This window comes from Marmota flaviventris, chromosome 6 (assembly GCF_047511675.1).
Source record: "Marmota flaviventris isolate mMarFla1 chromosome 6, mMarFla1.hap1, whole genome shotgun sequence".
In the NCBI taxonomy this organism is placed as follows: domain Eukaryota; kingdom Metazoa; phylum Chordata; class Mammalia; order Rodentia; family Sciuridae; genus Marmota; species Marmota flaviventris.
The window spans coordinates 116,415,151-116,435,640 of record NC_092503.1 but is presented as its reverse complement, the minus strand read 5'-3'; the positions used below and the strand labels follow the sequence as shown (position 1 = coordinate 116,435,640).

At 52.3% G+C, this 20,490-nt stretch overlaps 1 long non-coding RNA gene across 1 annotated transcript; it reads right to left on the bottom strand.

Moving 5' to 3' along the window:
* Positions 1-5,517: 5,517 nt before the first annotated feature.
* On the bottom strand, positions 5,518-20,480 carry LOC114099356 (uncharacterized). The gene is made up of 3 exons (XR_003583877.2): positions 20,310-20,480; positions 9,024-9,106; positions 5,518-5,684 (listed from the first exon to the last, which is right to left on the bottom strand). It is a non-coding gene; the product is annotated as an uncharacterized lncRNA (long non-coding RNA).
* Between the last annotated feature and the right edge of the window lie 10 nt (positions 20,481-20,490).

Here is a 20,490-nt window from a genome sequence, read left to right as displayed (position 1 = left end):
AAAATAATAAATACACAAAATAAAGATTTCTTTTTTTAAAGTCACCCTATGTTTGTTGGCTCTATTCTGAAGGTTGCTCATTTCTCTACTTTCCTTTTCAAAGGTCCTTGCAGTGCATTAGACTATCCAACCCCTCTCGAGGGCTGGTCCTCTCTGGGCCCTACCTGTGGCATAGAGAATGGAATGGCGGGCTTTACTACTGAGCTACATTCCAGTCCATTGTATTTTTTATTTTGAGACAGGCTCCCACTAAGTTGCTGAGGCTGGCCTTGGACTTCTGATCCTCCTGTCTCAGCCTCCCAAGCGGCTGGGATTACAGGCATGCGTCACCACACCCAGCCAATTTAAAGTCTTGATGAACTCTTACAAGTCAAGCATTTGATGAGTCATGGAATGTAAGAATTTGCCCACAAACTCTGCTTTCCCTTCTGCTGTCCAGGGATAAATTGTCCCTGCTCCTATCTAAAGCAAACACCCTCCTAGGGCACAAGATCCCAACCCTGGGCTCCAGTGATTCTCCCCTGCATCATGTTTTCTCCCTCTTTGCTGAATCGTTTCATCAGCACATAAATAAATATGCTGTAATCTCACCCAGCTTTAAAAAACAAGAAGTCTCTCCTGACCCCACTTCCCCTGCAGCTTCAACCCTATTTCCATGCACCTTTCCTAGGAAAACCCCAAAATAACTGTTGATTCTTAATCTCGTCCACGCTCTCTTGAACCCACTTCACCTCCACATCTGCATCTGCTCTTTGTTCATGCTGCCAGTTCTCCGGTGTGGCTAACCCTCCCGGTCCTCACTGCCTCACTGCTCAGCCAAGACCAATGGATCCCTCCTTCTTCTTGGTGGCTTCTGAGACTCTCCATTCTCTTAGTTATTCCCGTTACCCTATCAGGGTCCCCTTTGCTGGGTTCTCCTCATCTCCATCACCTCTGAAGGCTGGAGGGTCCCATGACTCAATGCTTGGGTCTCTTTGATTCTTTCTTCCTTTCTATTTTTTTCTCTTATGCACCCACAGGGATGGAATGGACCCCAGGGCCTCTCACATGCCAGCACGTGCTCTGCCCGCACCTATCCCCCAGCTCCCTTCCCTGTTTCCATCACTCTGTTTGCTGATTTCATCCAGTGTCATGTTATTAAATGCCACCCGGCATAGCCCAGGTTCCCCTAGGAGCAGAATCTTAATAAAAGGTCTGCATGCGGGTAGCTCATATGGGAATGTAATTCCAGAGACCAGATAAGAGGGAAACAGAGGACAAGAAAAACAACTCAAAGATGCATTTTCTTTCCCCGCAGTGCTAGGGATGAACCCAGGGCCTTGTGCATGCCAGATAAGCACTCTACCAACTGAGCTCTGTCCCCAGCCCTACTGAGCTGATGGCTACAATGGAGACAGAGGTCTGAGCTCATGGAACCTTCTAAGGAGGTGCACAACTGTCCATCAAGGGATCCAAAGGGGGAGGTATTTTCCACTGGCTTCCATTTGCCGTTGGAGGAGACAGTAAGCATTTCAGATGTGGGAGCCACAGGAATGAAGAGAAAAGCTCAGCCTTGGTGCCACCCTGGAAATCTCTGTGTCATGAGAACATTGAGGAGGAGGAAGCAAATGTGCAGGCTGAAGAGCAAGAGGAAAATGAGGCAGAGGGCCAGTAAACCAGCCTGCGCTCCAGGAAGGCCAGAGGAGCAGAAATCAGGAGGCCCGGGACGCTGTGTGGTTGGACAGTGTGCTGCCTTCCAGAATTGGCCTCAGTGGATCTAGAACTTCCATCTCCCTCCAGTTGCCGAGACCGCCTCGGAGAGGCCCACCTTGTTCATGACGCAGAGTCCCTGCTGGTCCTTTGCCTAGGATCTTTGGCCTTCTGGACTAGTTCCATTCTCAGTTGTGGCCAAGTGTAAGAGTACACAATAAATCACCTCCTCTGCTGTTTTGGCTGTGGCTGGGGGGAGAGGACTGACCCCCGATATCTGTGTATTCCTGCCCATCTTCTCTGGAGGGGAATGGCAAGAGTGGGATGACCTTGGGTTTGACCTAGGGGGCTGAGGTCCACTGGGCCTCGTTGTGGCTATGTGACCTGTGCAAATTCCTTGAACTTTCTGAACCTTGGTGCCCATATCCTCAAACTGAAGAAGAGGAAACCTACAACAATGAACTGTAAGCCTTCCATTAAAACAGCTGGGCATGCTACTGCCTGCCCGGAGTGCCAGCTCCTGGGAGGAGTGCTTGAGCCCATCAGCTCAAGACCAGCCTGGGAATCAGCAGCAGGACCCTATCTCAAATAATAATAATAATAACAGCAACAACAAAACCAGTCTGGATCTGGTGGCACACGCCTGTAATCCCAGCCACTCGGGAGGCTGAGGCCAGAGAATTGCAGGTTCAAGGCCAGCCTCAGCAAGTTATCGAGGCCCTGAGCAACTTAGCAAGAACTCTCTCAAAATAAAAAAATCAAAAGGGCTGGGGATGTGGCTCAGTGGTTAAGCTCAGTGGTTAAGCCCTGGGTTCCAGGCTCGGTAAAAAAAAAGGGGGGGGAGTGTCAGAGAGTTGAGGGTGGAAGGGTGAGAAGCAAGGGCCACGTAGCGAGGTGCTGAATGCCAAGCTGGTCTCGGCCACGTGAAGTACTGAAGGATCTTGAAGAGGGACACACAGAACATCAAGTCCTGTGACGGGAAAGGCCAGAAGGCCACAGGGAAGGAACAACCTGCAGCCTTCCCGGGCTGCCGTCTCTCCACCAGGGCTTTTTCTCCGTCCTGCTGCAGCCCCTTGATTCCATCTCTGTCCAGAATTTCCCTGGAAGGTTCTCCACTAGAGAGCTTGGCGCCAGCCTGGTACCCGGGCAGGCTCCCGAGTGTGTGGAGATCTTGATGGCCTAGAGTGACAGTTCACACCTGTGATGATGAAAATTTAGGTGAGGGTGGCAGGGACAGCCAGGGGAGGTGGGTCATACACCTGGAATCCCAGGGGACTCGGGGTGAGGATTGCAAGTTCAAGGCCAGCCTCCACCCCTTAGCAAGGCCCTGTCTCCAAAATAAAGAGCTCAACCAAAACACAAACAAAAAATACAAAGGGGCTGGAGGTGAAGCACTTGCATAGCCTGGTGAGGCCCGGGGTTCAACACACACGCTCACACACACACAAACATAAGGGAAAAGATGGAAGGGAGACCCAGCCACTCTCAGGACCACAGATATTGTGTGAAGGTGCTGGGGCGTGGGCTAGGGATCCGGGTGAGATGGAGGGTGCTGGACTCTCAATCATTGATAACATGGCTGTGTCGCTTTTCAGAAAAAGTGACAAAGTGTGACCACAGAAGAAAGAGGGGAGAAGGTTGAGCTCACCTAGGGCCCCCTCCTCTTCCTCCAGGCCAGCCCCAGGTACCTTGGGGGGGGGGGACCCTAATCCCTTTGTTTTACAAAAGAAGGAAGTGACTTGTTCAAAGTGTGAAGCCCAAGAGGGTTAGATTGGGAGGCACTGGGGACCTACGCTCTCCTGGGCCTTCCCAACTCCTTCCCCCTCCATTCAGTTCTGCGCTGGGCCTCCTCCTCCTCCTCCTCCTCCTCCTCCTCCTCCTCCTCCTCCTCCTCCTCCTCCTCCTCCTCCTCCTCCTCCTCCTCCTCCTCCTTTCCGCTCTCTGCCTCCCCTTTTTCTCTTTGGTGGCAAATCCGAGGCCCTGATTCGCAGCAGCTACACAGCCTCACACCCCTAATCTCGCTGTCTGAATGACAATCCCGCCGGGCGGCCGGCTGCATTCAGCCCTTCACACCCTCCTCTCAGTAGCTGGGTGGTCCCTTCCCCGAGCAGGGGCTGCTGGCCCTGCCTTCCACTTAGCATTCCCCCAGGAAGCCAGGACTTCCCAGGAGCCAGGCGCTGGCCTCCAAAACAATATCCAAATATGACACGGCCTCCCCACCCCCTCCCAGGGCCAGACCATAAAATAAAGCCGCGTGGGCCCGGCACCCCTGGCCAGGGCCCTTTGTCTGGTTTGGAAACAGCCTGAAAAGATGAAAGGGGCCTGGACTCTGACCTCCCCACCTCTCGTTATCTCGGGCCCACTCCCCTTGGACGCTCTGAGGCTGGCCGAGGCATTTTCCCATGGCCACTGGGGTTAGGGACGTCCTAGCAGGGACTCAGAGAGGAATTTGAGGAACGTACCTGCCCAGGGGCGATTATTTTTATCCAGGACAGGCTGAAATGGATAATGAGGTCCAAAACAAACGTCCTGTCTCCTCAAAGGCTCTCTAAAGAGAGGCTGTTAGATATAGTCCATTAGCTGGGGGTGGCAGGGGGGACACAGAGCCACTTTTTAGCCTGCTGCTGAAGACAGGGGAGGCACTTTGCCAAGTTTAGATTCTTTTCCAAGTCAGTGGGGGGGGGGCTGAGTTTGGATTCAAACTCCAGCTACGATGACGTCACCGTCACCGAGTCTCTCACTCAGGTACCGGCAACAAGTGGCCTCCTGCCCGCCAAGAAAAGATTTGCAAGAGATTGTATCAGAGAAATACCAGCAGGGTCCACCATACAAAAACAAAAACAAACCCAACATTTAAAAAAAATTGAAAAAGCAGAGCTGGTTAGTTTGTTTATTTTGGTCCTGGGGATTTATCCAGGGGTGCTTTACCACAAAGCCACCACCCCAGCCCTTTTTATTTTTTATTTTGAGGCAGGGTCTCACTAAGTTGCTGAGGCTGGCCTCAAACTTGTCATCCTCCTGCCTCAGCCTCCTGAGTTGCTGGAATTACATTCCCAGCTGAAGAAGAATCAGAGTTTATGTGTGTGGCTATATATATATATATATATATATATATATTTTTTTTTTTTTTTTTTTTAAGAAAAGATATTTGTCACATATCAGTATCTTCATTACATGTCCCCTACCATTGTTCTCCTTTGTCATCTCAATTCAGGTTCTAATTCCCCACTTCTCACTCACAAACTGGGCCTGGTAGCGGGGACTGGGGATGGAACCCAGGGCCTCCTGCATGCTAAGCCCATCCTCTACACCCCTAGCCCCACCTCCAGATTTTCCTTTTTCTCTTGTTTGGCAGTGCAGGGGACTGAACCCAGGGCACTGTGCCTGCCAGGCAGGCGCTCCACCCTGAGCGGCAGCCCCGGGTTTTAACAGAACTCCCAAGCCAGAAACCAGAATCTCTTGTAAATCCTTTCCCTTCTAATTCATCCTTAACCGACGCAGTTCATCTTAAAATAGAACGCATCTGTACTCTGACTCTGTTCAGAAACCCTCCTAGTCACGGAGGCCGCGTGGTAAGGCTGGGCTAGCTCAGGGCTGGGCAGGATGACGTCCCTTTCCCTTTCCCTTACATCACTGTACAATGAGGTTTGCGTTCTCTAGACACCCTCAAACCTGAGCCTCGTCAACCCCTCCCACGACACTCCTCTTCCTTTTACTGACTTAAAAAACCACTTTCCATTTTAAAAAAAGAAAGAAACAACTTTACTAGCACGGTTTCCAGGCAAATGTCTTGGGCAGCGGTGATGGTTAAATGAACACTTCTGAATGTGCTTTGGTTCTTCTTTGGTTTAATATTTCTCATTAAAAAAAAGAAGGAGAAGGAGAAGAAGAAGAATCTCACGCTTGGTTCCTTGGTTCAGGTTGTACAGAATCTTGTTGCTGGAACATCATGGGGACATGGAGAAGCCCAACGGGTGACTTCCAGTGAGTGTTCCCTGGACAGGAGCAAGGCCTGCTTAGGCGCTTGGGTATGAGCGCGTGTGCACACACACACACACACACACACACACATTTGAGAAAAAAAGCGCACCCCATCACCCCCTCCCCACAAATCATCTACAAAGCAAATGGAAAGAAAAAAACTGGAAATATAGAGAATGATAAGAGCATCATGCTTCACCTGGTATGAACAAGGTCCAGGGTTTGATCCCCAGCAACACAGAAGGGAAAAAATAATAAGGGCTTTTGGATGATGATGATGATGATTATTTTTCCTTTTTGGTACCAGAGATTGAAATCAGGGGCACTTGACCACAGAGCCATAGCCCCAGCCCTATTTTTGTTTTGTTTTCTTTCTTTTTTTGTGGTGCTGGGAATTGAACCCAGGCCATTATGCATGCAAGGCAAGCACTCTACCAACTGAGCCACATCCCTGGCCCTGTTTGGTATTTTATTTAGAGACAGGGTATCAATGAGTTGCTTAGGGCCTCACTGTTGCTGAGGCTGACTTTGAACTTGTGATCCTCCTGCCTCAACCTCCCGAGCCACTGGAACTGGATTACAGGCATGCACCATCTTACCTGGCTGGATGAATATCGTGTGTGTGTGTGTGTGTGTGTGTGTGTGTGTGTGGTACTGGGCATTGAACCCAGGGCCTCACACGCCAAGCTCATCCCCAGCCCTTTTTATTGATTTTTATTTTAAGACAGGAGCTCCCTAAGTTGCCCAGGCCGGTCTGGAACTTGCAATTCTCCTGCCTCAGGCTTCTGAGTTCCTGGAATCAGTTGTGAGCCACCCTTCCCAAATTCTTTAACCCTCCCTTTCCTCCCTGTAGACTGGTATTCCTAATAGCTACCTTTCAGGGTTGTTGTTTTTTAAACAATGTGAGTAAAGCATTTAGCAGAGTGTCTGCCACATCCTCAGTTGTATAACTGTTAGCTTAGATAATGTTGATGAGGATGATATAGACTAATAGCTGCAGAGGTTGTTCTTCACATAAAGACAAGCAGACTTCCCGGAGAATATTCTGGACTCTAATTTCTCTGCTCTGCCCATGCTCACCTAGTACTTTGAACCTTTGCTCCAGCTCTTCTCTGGATTGGAATGTACTCTCCCCTCCTCCTCTTATCTCAAGATTCAGCTCAAAGGACAGCTTCCCAGTGAGATCTTTCTGACCAGCACCTCACCCCAGCCCAGCAAAACTAACCATGCCTCCACCGAGTGCCCGCAGCTCCAGGGCAGCGTGTCTCACATTGCATAACAGAGTCTTGCTTGTAAGTTGGTCTTTAACTTCTTGAGTATTAGTTCTGAATTCCCAGTACTACACAGTCCAAGACCCAACTGCCCCTATGGGTGCTCAGTAAGTGTTATGGGAGGAATGAGCAAAGCACTGGCTTGTTCCTGAGGGTCTCCTTGTGGCCTCCAAATCCCACCCACAGTCCCCAACCCTCAGGTCTCTGATGGCAACGGGATGAGTACAATCCTCACTCCTGGCAGATCCCCGAAGGTAAAGAAAGGTACTGGGTATTATTGCATGTTCAGTTGCTGCCTCCATTCGTCCTGTGTCACCTGCTGACCAGGTGCCTTGCCACAGGGAGCACAACTCAGGAGAGTCAGAAGATATTTTAGTGGCCAAACTTACAAAACTGAGTTAGTCATAGGTGTTAGGTGGAACCTGACACAGGCAACACTGTTCTGAAACATGTCCTCCACCTTAGAATAAGAGTCGCCTCCCAGTCACTCTGACTCAGCCTGACCTTAAACCCCAGGCAGTACTCCATCAGCACGCAAAGGAAGGAAACTGCTACCTGGGACTGGAGTCCTGAAAATACCTGGTTCACCGTGGAACAGTGGCCACCTCCAAGAATGGAGGTGAGGACCAAAGGACCCTTCCCTGACAACCCCGTAGCCACGACCTAACCTCAAAATCCCCCCACTCTCTCATCCTCATTTATCTACCCCAGGCTGAAAGTGGAACACATCCTCTCCACTGGGCCCCCTCAGCAGGTTGGTACAGAATAAACCCGGGTACCTGCTTGGCCCCTCCCCTCGCCCACCCCGTTTCCTTCATTCCCTTCTTTTCTTATATTTTGGTGCTGAAACCCAGACAAGTGTTGGAGGTTCCCACCATAGGTGCCCCCCCCACCGCCCCGGGCCTTTCCTTGACCTTGACCCAGTGTCTCTTTCTTTCCCCCTCTCATTCTCCTTCCTCTCCCTCCAGTAAGGACTACTCACATTGCTGGACTTCTCCTCCACCAGCCCTCACCTATTGGGTGAGTGACCCCCTCCAGCTCCATTGGATTCTTGGAATCCCTGCCTCGGTTTCTCTCTCCTTGGATACTTTTCCTCTGATAAATCCCAGCACGGGGTGGGAGAAACCCCTGCCACCACGTAGTGGCAATGACAGGCTTTCTTTAAGGGACACCCCTCCATCACCTGTCACTCCACCCATGGGTCCTGGGACAGTGTAAGAGAAACACAATTCTTGTGGAGATGCCCTTTGATTTTTGGAATCCTTGGGGGCCCTCCTCCATCCATTTGTCCAGCATGGGCCAGACCCCCCCCCCAAAGTACTCATGAGATATCCCCTTGGGGTTCCTTCCCAAACACATCCAGACCCTGGGGCTCCAAGACAGTCAAACCTGAAAGACCAGTGCTCCTCTGTGATCCTGCCTGTCCCCCTACAAGCTGGACAAGGACAGTCACTGGCCTGAAAATGGCACATTTGACTTCCAAATTCTCCAGGACCTTGAAAATGTTCTCCACCACGATGGCAAATGGTCCGAGGTCCCCTATTTCCAGGCCTCTGGCTCCAAACCTTCTCTCTGCCAGAACTGCTCAGCTTTTCACATTCTTCTCCCCAACCCCCCTCCAGGTATCCCCAACCTTAACCCTAACCCTTTGATTTTGACCCCAAGAGGAACCTCCTCTCTCCAGCCTCACAATCAACCTCCTCCTTACGCTCATCCTGACTCCCTTCACCCCTTTTCTTCCCTCCCCACCCCACCCTCATCCTGGGGGCTTCCCCCATGGGACCTTCTGCTCCCTCCAAGGCCCTCCCTTCCCCGAGGTGGCAGGTACTGAAGGCACTGTGTGTGTCCACCTCCTGGCTTCCCTAGGCGACCTCTCACCCTCTGGGCTCTTTTGACTTGGAACCGACCAACTTTTGGAAGGAATTCCTACACATCACGCAGTCCTGCGCCCTCACGGGGCATGATGTTTGTGTCATGCTTTCTTCCTGTCTCTCCTGAGTATAAGGATCGCATCTGGTCGGCAGCTGAGGCCCACGCAGATGCCAAAATCCTGCCAACAACCGCGCAGTTGCCCATACTGACCTCAGCTGGAACCACCAGACCACAGGACCAAGCCAGGCCCCTGACCACGGGCCTCCGGGCGGGAATGGAAACGGCTGCCTTAACTATGGAAAGATGAGAGAAATCACATAAGGCGCTGGTGGAAACCCCGCCCCCTTCCTCTCCGGCCTCTCAGAGGCTGTGATTAAACACACCAACCACAACCCTGACTCAGAAGACGGCAGACTCTACCTTCATTGACATTTCACCTCCCAGTCTGCCCAAGGTATCAGAGAAAAGCTCCAAACCTGGGGACGGACCAGACCCCTCAACATGAACTTGTAAGACCAGCCTTCAGGGTCCACAACAAGAGAGAGGAGGATCAAAAACCCAAAATCTCGCTGGGTGTGATGGTGCATGCCAGCAGCTCAGGAGGCTGAGGCAGGAGGATCACAAGTTCAGAGCCAGCCTCAGCAATAGCAAGGGGCTAAGCAACTCAGTGAGACCCTGTCTCTAAATAAAATACAAAATAGGGCTGGGGATGTGGCTCAGTGGTGCCCCTAAGTTCAGTCCCTGGTATTTCCCCCCTAAACCCCAAAACTCAAAATGAGGTCAGACTGAATACCAAGTGTGGGCAGCTGCACTCATTCAAGGGCCCCACAGACCCCATAAACAGGTGTCCTCCATGTCATCCTCCACACCTCCAGGCACCTGCTTCACATGTGGCCAGCAGGGACACTGGGAAAACACAGGCCCCAACTCTAAACCTCCGCCAGGGCCCTACCCTGTCTGCCACGAAAAGGGACCCCGGAAATTGGAATGCGCTCAGCGAGACTCTCCTCCCGTTGGCTTCCAGTTCCCACAGTCCACGGATGCACACCACAGGCTGGAAACCCCTCAGCCTGAGGACAGTCAGCCGACCAACAGAAGACAGACAGCCCCTGGACTGTCACCCCCACCGCCATCACTCAGTCCAGCCCGGGGTGACGCCATCGGCACTGGTGAGCCTTGCTCTTTCTTACTGGACCGGGCAAGTTTTCCTCACCTCCTCCAGAAGCTTCCTCACCTCTATTGTTGGCGTTGAGGGAAGTCCCTCTGCGCCTGCCCCTAAAGGAATGGGTCCTCTGCTCTGCAACTTCCCGACACTCTGTTCTCACACTCCTTCCTGGTCACACCCAATGCCAATGCCCATCCTCGCTGGGGACACTCTGACCAAAGCCAACGCCTCCACTCATTCAGCTCCCCCCACAGCTCCCCACACCCGCTGCCCCTTTATCCTCTTAGGCCTCCCCTGTCAGCTCCTCCTTGAGGTGTCAGCCTTGGCAGGGGACACCTCCAACCCACGCGGCCACCCTCCACACTCCTGTTAAGATCTCCCTGCAGACCCGCCTCCTCCTGCACAGGGCCACATCTCTCAGTCCCCAAGACCTCAGGGCCCCAAGCCCATTGTTTCCTGTCTTCTCGGGGCTAACACCCTCCGCCCGCCAACGCCCCACGGGACAGACCCCAGTCCTGGCTGGTGGAGAGCCTGAGGGTCCTGTCCCCCTAGTCCAGGGCCTCCCCTCACTAACCAGCCGCTGTCCCAACGCATCCTCGTCCCAGCCCTCACGCCTGCTCCTGTTCCCTCATCTGCCACCCAGTCCCAGTCCTCGGCCTCAGAGATGCCCCGTCACCAGTCACCATCCCATCAGACCCTCCTCTCAAGATCTATCTGCCTCCATGGGGACAGACCCCGACACCCGCCTCTCCACCCAGCTGACCTGGACGGTCCTTCCTCGGGGCTTCAGGGACAGGCCCTGTGCTCAGCCAAGCCCTCTCTCACGACCTGGCTAATCCCAACCTCTCCCTGGTCCTCTGCCTCAGCACGTGGGTGACCTGCTCCTCTGCAGCCCCCCCACCCCGTGACCTCTCTGTCGGACACACCAACCTCCTCTTAATTTTCTAAATAAATTAGGCTACTGCACCTCCCCCCAGCAGGCCCACGTGGCTCCAGCCCGACTGACCCATTAGGGACTCACGCTTGCTCCCCAGGTCCCAGCCACTCCCTCTCTCCCTAGACAGCTCCTTCAGGACCGCCAGTCCCCACTCAACGTGATCCTCTCTCCTTTCTGGGACTGGCAGTTATTTCCGCCTCTGGGTTCCTAACTTTGGCTTCCTTGCTAAGTCCCTCTGCTTCTCATGTGACCTTTCTGAACCCTTGGATGCTCACAGGGCGGTTAGAGCCTTTCCTCCCACCTCCGAGAAGGCTCCCACGGTGGCCTCCGTCCTCCTTGATCACATCACCCCAGAATCGGCTGCCCACCTCTGTCCAACTGGACAGTGGCCCAGCCTGCGTTTCCAAGGCCACTAACCTGTCTCAGCCCCCATATCACATGGCGGCTCCACACCCCTGCCACCCCCACCCTCAGGACAGGGGAGCTCCCCGGCCCCCCCCCTAAAACCACACCCCAAGCCGATGCTCCCACCAAGCTTCTCCCTTGGCGCTCCTTGGTTTACCAGTTATCCCCCCAAACCCCTCAACCCGAGCTCTCGAGCTCTGCTGTGGCCGTCCCTTGCTGCTCCAGGGCTTTCCTTTCTGCCCCTCCCATTCCCGACACCTGGCCAGCCTCACGCCCCACAGGTCGCCTAATCAGACGACAAGCAGAGCAAGTCCTGCCTGAGCCCACCGACTCTCAGCGCCCTTTAAACCCACAGCCGGGGGAACAGACGCTCCGACTCCCCTGAACCCAAACATGTAGGTCCACATTGGGGAGTTCCACAATGCCCCGGAGGCCACACTGAGGTCATCCCCGCCCTGGACGCCCCATTCCAAGCTGAAAAGGGCAAAGCTCCACTGGTCACCCACCGTTCACCCCGTCCCCCCTCCTCGCTCTTCCACAGGCCCCACTTCCATCGCTGGACCCCGAAACCCGAAGACCTGGAGGATGAGGATGCTCCCTGCGAACCCGCATCTCTTTACTACCCGTCTTTCTCTTACTGCCCGTCTCTCTCCCACCCCAACTTCTGCCGGGTCTTTGTCCTCACTGCCAGGACCTTGCCTGGTGCCTGTTCCCAGAGCCCTTCCCACCCGCTGGGTCTGGTCACCCTCCGCCAGCCAGCCTCTTCCTACCAGGGCGGGCACCAGAGGGCTCCTCTCCCTCCCCTGAGAAAACTGTTAGAACAGAGCTTGTGACGTGCCAGGCGACACATGCCCTCTGATACACGGCTGCCCACCCCTTGCCTCGCACATCACTGCCCCGTGGCAGGCCAGCTGGGCGCCCTGCTCACCTCCTGCCTCCTGGGCTCCTCTCTGTGTCGGGGGCCCAGGAGAAGGCGCCTGTGGCCCCCCTCCTCCCTCTTTGTGGAACTGTGCCTTTCCTCCCCCAGCCCCATTTCTGAGCACATTGCCTGTGCGGGACCCACAGGCCACTTAGGAGAGCCCCCATTCCCCGCGCCCTTTGGAGCGCACCTGTGACTAAACACCTGTCCTGGCTGTGCCCAGTGGAGGTCCACGAACCAGTGCGCCTCTCTGAACAGCAGTCCTATCCCGTCAGTCCAGATCACTGCCAGCCTCCCCTTACCTGGGCACCTGTCCTTAAACCTCCAAACTCCCCACATTCTAATTGAAGAGCCCCGACTTCTGGACACAGTATTGGTCCCTCAGAGCTGCGCACGTGGCTGCCACCTTTACCTTTTACCAGGGTCAGACGGTCAGACGTGGGGCCACAGTCATCTCAACTACAGCCAGCAGTCTCCTGGCACCTCTCTGGCTGCCTCCTTCATAACCAGGGAGCCTCATCCTGGGTGGGAACAGCACTTACATCTGTTCACCACTCCCTGGACAGGAACATGCGCCCTGGCCTTCCTCACCCCCTACCCTCAGTGGCCCATTGAGGGGGCACCACTCCCCATCCCAATGTTCACCCTACTTGGACCAAAACAAGCTGCCCCTCTGGCTCCCCTCCTGGTGGGTCAGTGCACAAGCACAGCAGCTGCCCAGGAGCAGCAGTAGTAGGAGTTTCCGCCCACCATGCTGCAGGACCATCCAAGGAAATGGTGGACAGCCTTTGAGAAATCCCACCCAACTGTCCATGCTTCAGGACCAAACAGACCCATTGGTGGTGACTGTCCTCCAAAACAGACAAAGACTAAGTTTATTAACTGCAGAAAAAGGAGGAATCTGTGCCCTTCCTACAGGAGCTCTGCCACCCAGGGCACGGTGGTACACGCTTGTAATTCCAGTGACTCGGGAGGCTGAGGTGGGTGGATCGCAGGTTCAAAGCCAGCCTCAGCAACTTAGTGAGATCCTGTCTTGAAATAAAAAATAAAAAGGGGGGGCTGGGGATATGGCTCAAGCGGTAGCGTGCTTGCCTGGCATGCGCAGGGTGCTGGGTTCGAGCCTCAGCACCACATAAAAAAATAATAAAGATGTTGTGTCCACCGAAAACTAAAAAATAAATATTAAAAAAATTCAAAAAAATAAAAATAAAAAGGGATGGAGATGTGGTTCAACTTAACCATCCCTGAGTTCAATCCCTGGTACGAGAGAGAGAGAGAGAGAGAGAGACCTGCTGCTTTCACAGGAACAAGTCTGGCCTGGTGAGGGAAGGCATGAAAAGTTAAGAGACCAGGCTGCCAAATTCCATCAGTACTCCTCCTCATGGAACATGGAGTGGGATGGTTTTCTCCCCTGGCTATTTTTCTTGGTTAGCGCCCTTCTCCTTCCCAGTTCTCTGTATAACTGTGGCCTTGTGTGGGGCCCTCCGTGTTTCGGCTCTTCACCTCTACTTTACAGAGGACCATCGATTCCACTACCAACCAGAGGGTGCAGAGCATCCCCCTGCTGAGCTCCATGAGAGCTGCTCAATGCCAAGGCCCGACGGGAGTCCTCGGACGAAGTCCCCTCCCAGCAGGAAGTAGCTAGAGAGTCACGGCCACCCCTTCTCTCTTCACCCCTTTCTTATTAAAGAAAAAAGAAAAAGGCAGGAATGTTAAGGAGAACTTGACACAGGCGACACGGTTCTGAAATACGTCCTCCACCATAAAATAAGAGTCGCCTCCCAATCACTCTGAGTCAGCCTGACCTTAAACCCCAGGCAGTACTCCATCAGCACGCAAAGAAAGGAAATTGCTACCTGGGACTGGAGTCCTGAAAATACCACGGAACAGTGACCTCCTCCAAGAATGGAGGTGAGGACCAAAAGGACCCTTCCCTGACAACCCAGTAGCCACGACCTAACCTCAAAAATCCCCCCACTCTCCCATGGCCCTGTATCTACCCAGGCTGAATGCAGAAGACAGTGTCAGTCTCCAGCCCCCCTCAGCTGGTTTGTCCTGAATAAACCAGTGTTGGTGTAGGGTCTCCTCTCCTTCCCTCTATTTCCTTCACTCTCTTCTTTCCTCACAGGAGGGTGGTTTCCAGTCTGCGATTCTAGCAGATGTCTACATGCAGATCCATGGAGAGTAGTTTATCAACCCTGACCCTCAGTGGGCTTTTATCCTCTTTGGCTACTAAGAAACTCAGAGGATCAAAATGACAGCTGATCACTTTGAATTTTTGTCCAGTAGTCATGAAAGACAAATGATCTTAGTTCTTCTCCCTAATCGGAGCCCTAACCCAGAGTACTCACGATGAGATAAGAGGTCAAATTCAAGTGTATAGGCTGTGGCCTCAGAATAGGGCTAAGATATTGGGTCTTCACAGATAAGCCAATGACCTCTCTCTCCCCCCTCTTTTGGTACCGGGGATTGAACTCAGGGGCACTCAACCACTGAGCCACATCCCCAGCTGTATTTTGTGTTTTATTTAGAGATAGGGTCTCACTGAGTTGCTTATCACCTCGGCATTGCTGAGGCTGGCTTTGAACTCGTGATCCTTCTGCCTCAGCCTCCGGAGCTGCTGGAATTACAGGCGTGAGCCACCGTGCCCGGCTGACCTCACTCTCTTGAGTACTGTTACACACAGCTGAGGGCCACAGTCAGAGCTTCAGGGTCCCAGGGGAAGTCGCACAAGGCCATGGGTAAAAACTGGGGCAAGGCAGTGGGTAAAATTTGGGGCTTGGCCTCCAGCCAGATTTGGGTTCTCGAGGGATTCACCACATATTTGCTAATGAAATATGCAAGTGTGTCAATCTATGAGCCTCAGTTTCTTCATCTACATAATGGAGATGATAACCTAACTCAAGAGGGACAAGCAGGAAGATTAGTACTGGAAACAGACTGAAGTGCGGGCCTTGACAAATGATCCTAAAGGCTGGAGGAATGGTGGGTCACTAACCAGCAGAAACTTGGAAGTATGTCTCTCAAAGGCTTGGGAAGGAAAGAGGAGGTGCTGGGTGCAGAGGCGCATGCCTGTAATCCCTGAGGCTCAGGAGGTTGAAGCAGGAGGATCCCCAAGTTCATAGGCAGCTTAGGCAACTTAGTGTCTCAAAATAAAAACTCTGGGGACGTAACTCAGTGGTCGAGCACCCCAGGCTCATTCCAAGGGAGTAACACACATGCTAGAGTCTGTAAACAAGTCAAGATGGCGCCTGGCATTTTGCAGAGGGAGTGGTTTGTGAAGTAACGCCAGCGAGCCATTAAGTGTGGAGATTCCTTATTGGTTGACTGCTGTATCGAGTTTATGTTAATTAAGATAAGCTGTGTGGAATGTATAAATACCCCTCCTGTCCTACAATAAACAGCTCCCACTCCTGCTGTATCAATGTACACAAGTTGCTCGTAACCCCCCACCCCCCGGTTATTTTGCTGCAGCCGGACTGCGGCACACACACACACACACACAAAATTGAATTGAAACTACAGTCCATGAGTTCTCTGTTTATCACATGGCCCCTCACCTTGGTGTCTTGCCCGGACCCTGCTCAGTGGATCCATAGGGTCCCCATGGCCCGAGAGAGTCACTCATTTATGGTTTCAGTCATAGTTTTATATTTTAAGATCTGGAAGGAAGTCTTGGACATCATCAAACCCCACCATATCATTTTACTAATGAAGGAACTGGAGGTCCAGAGAGAAAAAAGTAACTTACCCAAGGTCATCAATTCTAACCTACCATGGCTACTTAATTTGCTGTGGACTTGAGTGGGTTCCATCCCCCACAGAGCCTATAGTTTCCTCTGTGAAATGAGGGCTTTGGAGTATTAAGAGGTCTCAGTTCCCTTTCAACTCTGCCCTTTACCTATATTAAAATAATAGCTCTTTCTATCATCCTGTAATTTAGTCAGGACATTCCTTCTTCCACCTCAGTGCTCCCTCCCAAAAGCCCAGGAGACAGGTCTGTCCAGGCACAGGGCACATGCCTCTTATCCCAGTGACTCGGGAGGCTGAGACAGGAGGATCGCACGTTCTGGAGGTCAGTCTCAACAATTTAGGTAGACCCTGTCTCAAAATTTAAAAAGGGAGGGAGGAGCTGGGGATGTAGCTCCATGGTAGAGAACCCAGGGTCCAATCCCCAGTGCCACACACAAAATTAAAAAAAAAAAAAAAAAAGAAAGAAAGAAAAAGAAAAAACACATTTGGGGAAAAGAGAAAAGAAAGAAAAACACATTTGAATGACTTCTGAGCTCACTGCTCAATTAATTTGAATCTGAGTCCTGAATTTCACCAGGAGTAAGGACAAGAAGGAGGGAAAGCCAAGGCCTAGGGGAAGCCGTTGGCCAGCCGGTGCCATCCCGCCTGGGAGCAGCCCCGTGATCGTGATCCCATGCCTGCAGGCCTTCCAAGAGCTGGCAGCGCCACGGGGATAAATAAGGCCAGCAAGCGCACCTTACATGGGCATCCTGGCGGCCGCCGGAATCCCTGGGATTGCACAGCCCTGGGGAGGTCTTGGAGCAAGTGCACGTCACCTGCTGTGGGCACAAGTGTGACTGGGCTTCTGCAGCCTCTGTCTTGTGACAGAGGAATTTTTAAATGGAAGCTCTGAGCTCACAAAGAAGAAAATGTCTCCTTGATGTCACACAGTTGCTGCCAATTTATCAGCAGGAGCTAAAGGTCAGAGAGGGGGAAGCCACTGCCCTAGGGTCCTGTGCTGCGCCCTGAGATGGGGCTTCCCTTCCCCAGGCTCTCCGCCAGCCATCCCAGCCAGCCCTGGAACTAGAGCTGTGTTTGCATTTCCAGGGCACTGAAGCAAAGCAATTCAAACCCCACCTCCTGCTCCTGCCCTTCTCTCTGCTCACCCTCTCAGCCCCCTAGGCCATCACTCTCCTCTGCACACTGTCAGGGACTCGGAGGGGCCCTGTCCTGGGGGTTCTTCCCTGGGGTCACTTAAAGGGTAAAACCAAAAATTGTGTGACATTCTTTCAGATGTTGAATAACTAAATGCAGTGGTTAAAGAACTGTAGCTGGGGCCGGATGTGATGGTGCATGTCTGTCATCCCAGCAACTCGGGAGGCTGAGGCAGGAGGATCAAAAGTTCAAAGCCAGCCTCAGCAATTTAGCAAGGCACTAAGCAACTTAGCAAGACCCTGTCCAAAATAAAAAATAAAAAGGGCTAGTGGTGTAGCTTAGAGGTTAAGCACTCCTGGGTTCAATCTCCGGTACCAAAAAAAAAAAAAACCTAAAGCTGGGAATCCCACTGCCTGGGTCACAGTCTGGTTCTACCATTTCCTACTAGTGTGATATCTACAAATTACTTAACCTTTGTGAGCTTGTTTCCTGACTTAGAAAATGAGGATAATAAGAATACTATTGGTTGCAGTAGCACATGCCTTTAATCTTAGCTAGGATCCCTTGAGCCTAGGAGTTCAAGGTTAGCCTGGGCACCACAGCATGGTCCTAAGGATTCGGTATGAAGCAGTGACACAGAGCCTGGACGGTCAATGTCAGCTTGGAACCAAAACTCGAATCTACCACTGAGCAATTTGCTCAATCCTGAGTCTTAGTTTCCTCATTCATCCGACAGGGATGGGCACAGGTAAGGATCAAGAGCCCTTAACCTGGCACCTGATGCTGGAAAACAAACAGTGGTTGCTGGGATGACAATCTCTAGCCACTAAACTGAGCTGCAGGGAAACTCCTTCCCAAGGCTGACACCAGTATTTGCCCCTCTACAAGTCCTGACCTAGAGTTGCAGAAGGAACATATAAAACATGCAGAGATCAAACATGCACGCATAAAACATTTTTTTTTAAATCTACCTTCATTTTTTTAAAATTTATTTTTTAGTTGTGGTTGGACACAATACACTTATTTTATTTATTTGTATGTGATGCTGAGGATCCAACCCGGGTCCCGCCCGTGCTAGGCGAGCGCTCTACCGCTGAGCCACAACCCCAGCACCTCCCCCCCAATAAAACATTTTTTAAAAATTCCTTTTAGAGGGCTGGGATCCTCAGCCCCATATAAAAATAAAGGCGTTGTGTTGTGTCCATCTACACCTAAAAATAAATATTTTTTTAAAATAAAATTCCTTTTAGAGCCGTGCACAGTGGCCCACATCTGTAATCTAAGCCACTGGGGAGGCTGAGGCAGGAGGATCACAAATTCAAAGCCAGGTTCAAGAACTTAGCAAGCTGGGTTGGGTATATAGTTCAGTTGGTAGAGTGCTTACCTTGCATGCATAAGGCCCTGGGGTCAATCCCCAGCACCACACACACACACACACACAAAAAAAAAAAACAACTCAGCAAGACCCTGCCCCCACCTTACCCCCCAAAAGGGCTGGGATATGGCTCAGGAGTAAAGGCCCCTGTGTTTTTTGGTACTTGAGAGTCCAAAAAAAAAAAAAAAATGGATAGGAAAGAAAGACTCAATTGAGGTGACAGGGAGAAGACCAAGGGTGGAGAATAAAATGACAAGTAGGAAGGAGACAGCTGGGTGTGGTGGGGCACACCTGTAATTTCAGTGACTCAGGAAACTGAAGCCTTGAAAGTTTGAAGCCAGCCTGAGCGACTATAGTGAGACCCTGTCTCAAAACAAAAATAAAAAGGATTGAGGACGTAGCTCAATGGTGGAACGCTCCTGGGTTCAACCCCAGGACCACAAAAAATAAAAAATAGCCGGGCACAGTGGCACACCCCTGTAATCCCAGCTGTTTGAGAGGAGGAGGCAGGAGGATCCCAAGTTCAAAGCCAGCCTCAGCTACTTAAAGAGGGACTAAGCAATTTAGCATGACCCTGTCCCGAAATAAAAATTTAAAAAGGGCCAGGGATGTGGCTCAGTGGTTAAGTGAGCCTGGGGGTTCAAACCCTGGTACCAATAAACAAACAAATAAATGTAGGTGAAACAGGCTGAAAAGCCTAATAAAAAGAGAGCAGTTGAACAGGGCATGGTGGCTCACACCTGCCTCTGGAAGATGAGGCAGGAGGTTCACAAATTGGAGGCCAACCTCAGCAATGTAGTTTCAAAATAAAAAACAGTTGGAGCTGGGTGCGGTGGTGCACGCCTGTAACCCCAGCGGCTCAGGAGGCTGAGGCAGGAGGATCTTGAGTTCAAAGCCAGCCTCAGCAACAGCGAGGCCCTAAGCAACTCAGTGAGACCCTGTCTCTAAATAAAATACAAAATAGGGCTGGGGCTGAGTGGTTGAGTGCCCCTGAGTTCAATCCCTGGCACCCCTACCCCCCCAAAAAAAATAGTTGGGATGTGGCTCAGTGTAGAGCAGCGCTAGCGCTGGGTTTGATCCCCAGAGAGGCACCCTGCGGAAGGGCAGGAGTGGGGTAGAGGGAGAGCTGAGCTAAGAGTAGAGTGGAGAGGCCAGGTGTGGTTCAGGTGGGCTTGCCCAGTGTGCCCAGGCCTGGGGTTCCATCTCCAGCACTAGGGCGTGCAGGTGCGCAGGAAGGCTTCCTGCCTGGGCTCCTCTGTCTACCTGCTGGAGCTTCACCCCTGCAGTCTCCACCTCACAGTGGCCCCAACAGGTGAGCCCCAGCAGAACACACCCCATCTCCTGGGTTTCCTGCTCTTCAGCGTCTTTCCACCAGCCTTTCCTTTTTCCTTCAAGACCAAGGTGCGGAGGACCTGACTGCGGCTCACAGGTTTCAGCCCTCCAGGGGCCATTAGTATTTTGAAAGATCTGGAGATCTGACACAGTATATTCTGTAAACATTTGCTAAGGCGTTCAGTTAGGCCTGTCCAGCTCCTCACAAGCACTCTGTTCCTGTCCCCCCAGGCAGCGACCTCCCAGAGGCTTCATATAAGAAACCCTGGAGGTCCTCACCTGTACCTGTACCTGTGGTCCTCACCTGTACCGTTTCAATCCCCAGTCCAAACAAACAACAACAACAAAACAACCAACCCTGGACAAGGGTGGGGCGGCCCTCCTCGCCCTGTGCCCCACAAATCCAGCAATGACCACGCCCTTATTCATGCCTTACCTCCTGCCAATCTACCCCTCCTGACAGCCCCCTTTATTACCTTACCCCGCCTACTACTCCAAACCCTTCAAGAGTTCACAGTTTCATTCCACGTGCTCCATAGTCCTGCCCAAACCCTCAGGGGTGGGATGTGTTCCACAGGGGCCCTGCCCCCACTCAGCAGCGCTTGCTCAAAGGGCCCCAGGGTGCCAGTCTGACCAGAGGGGCGTGTCCACAGGAGG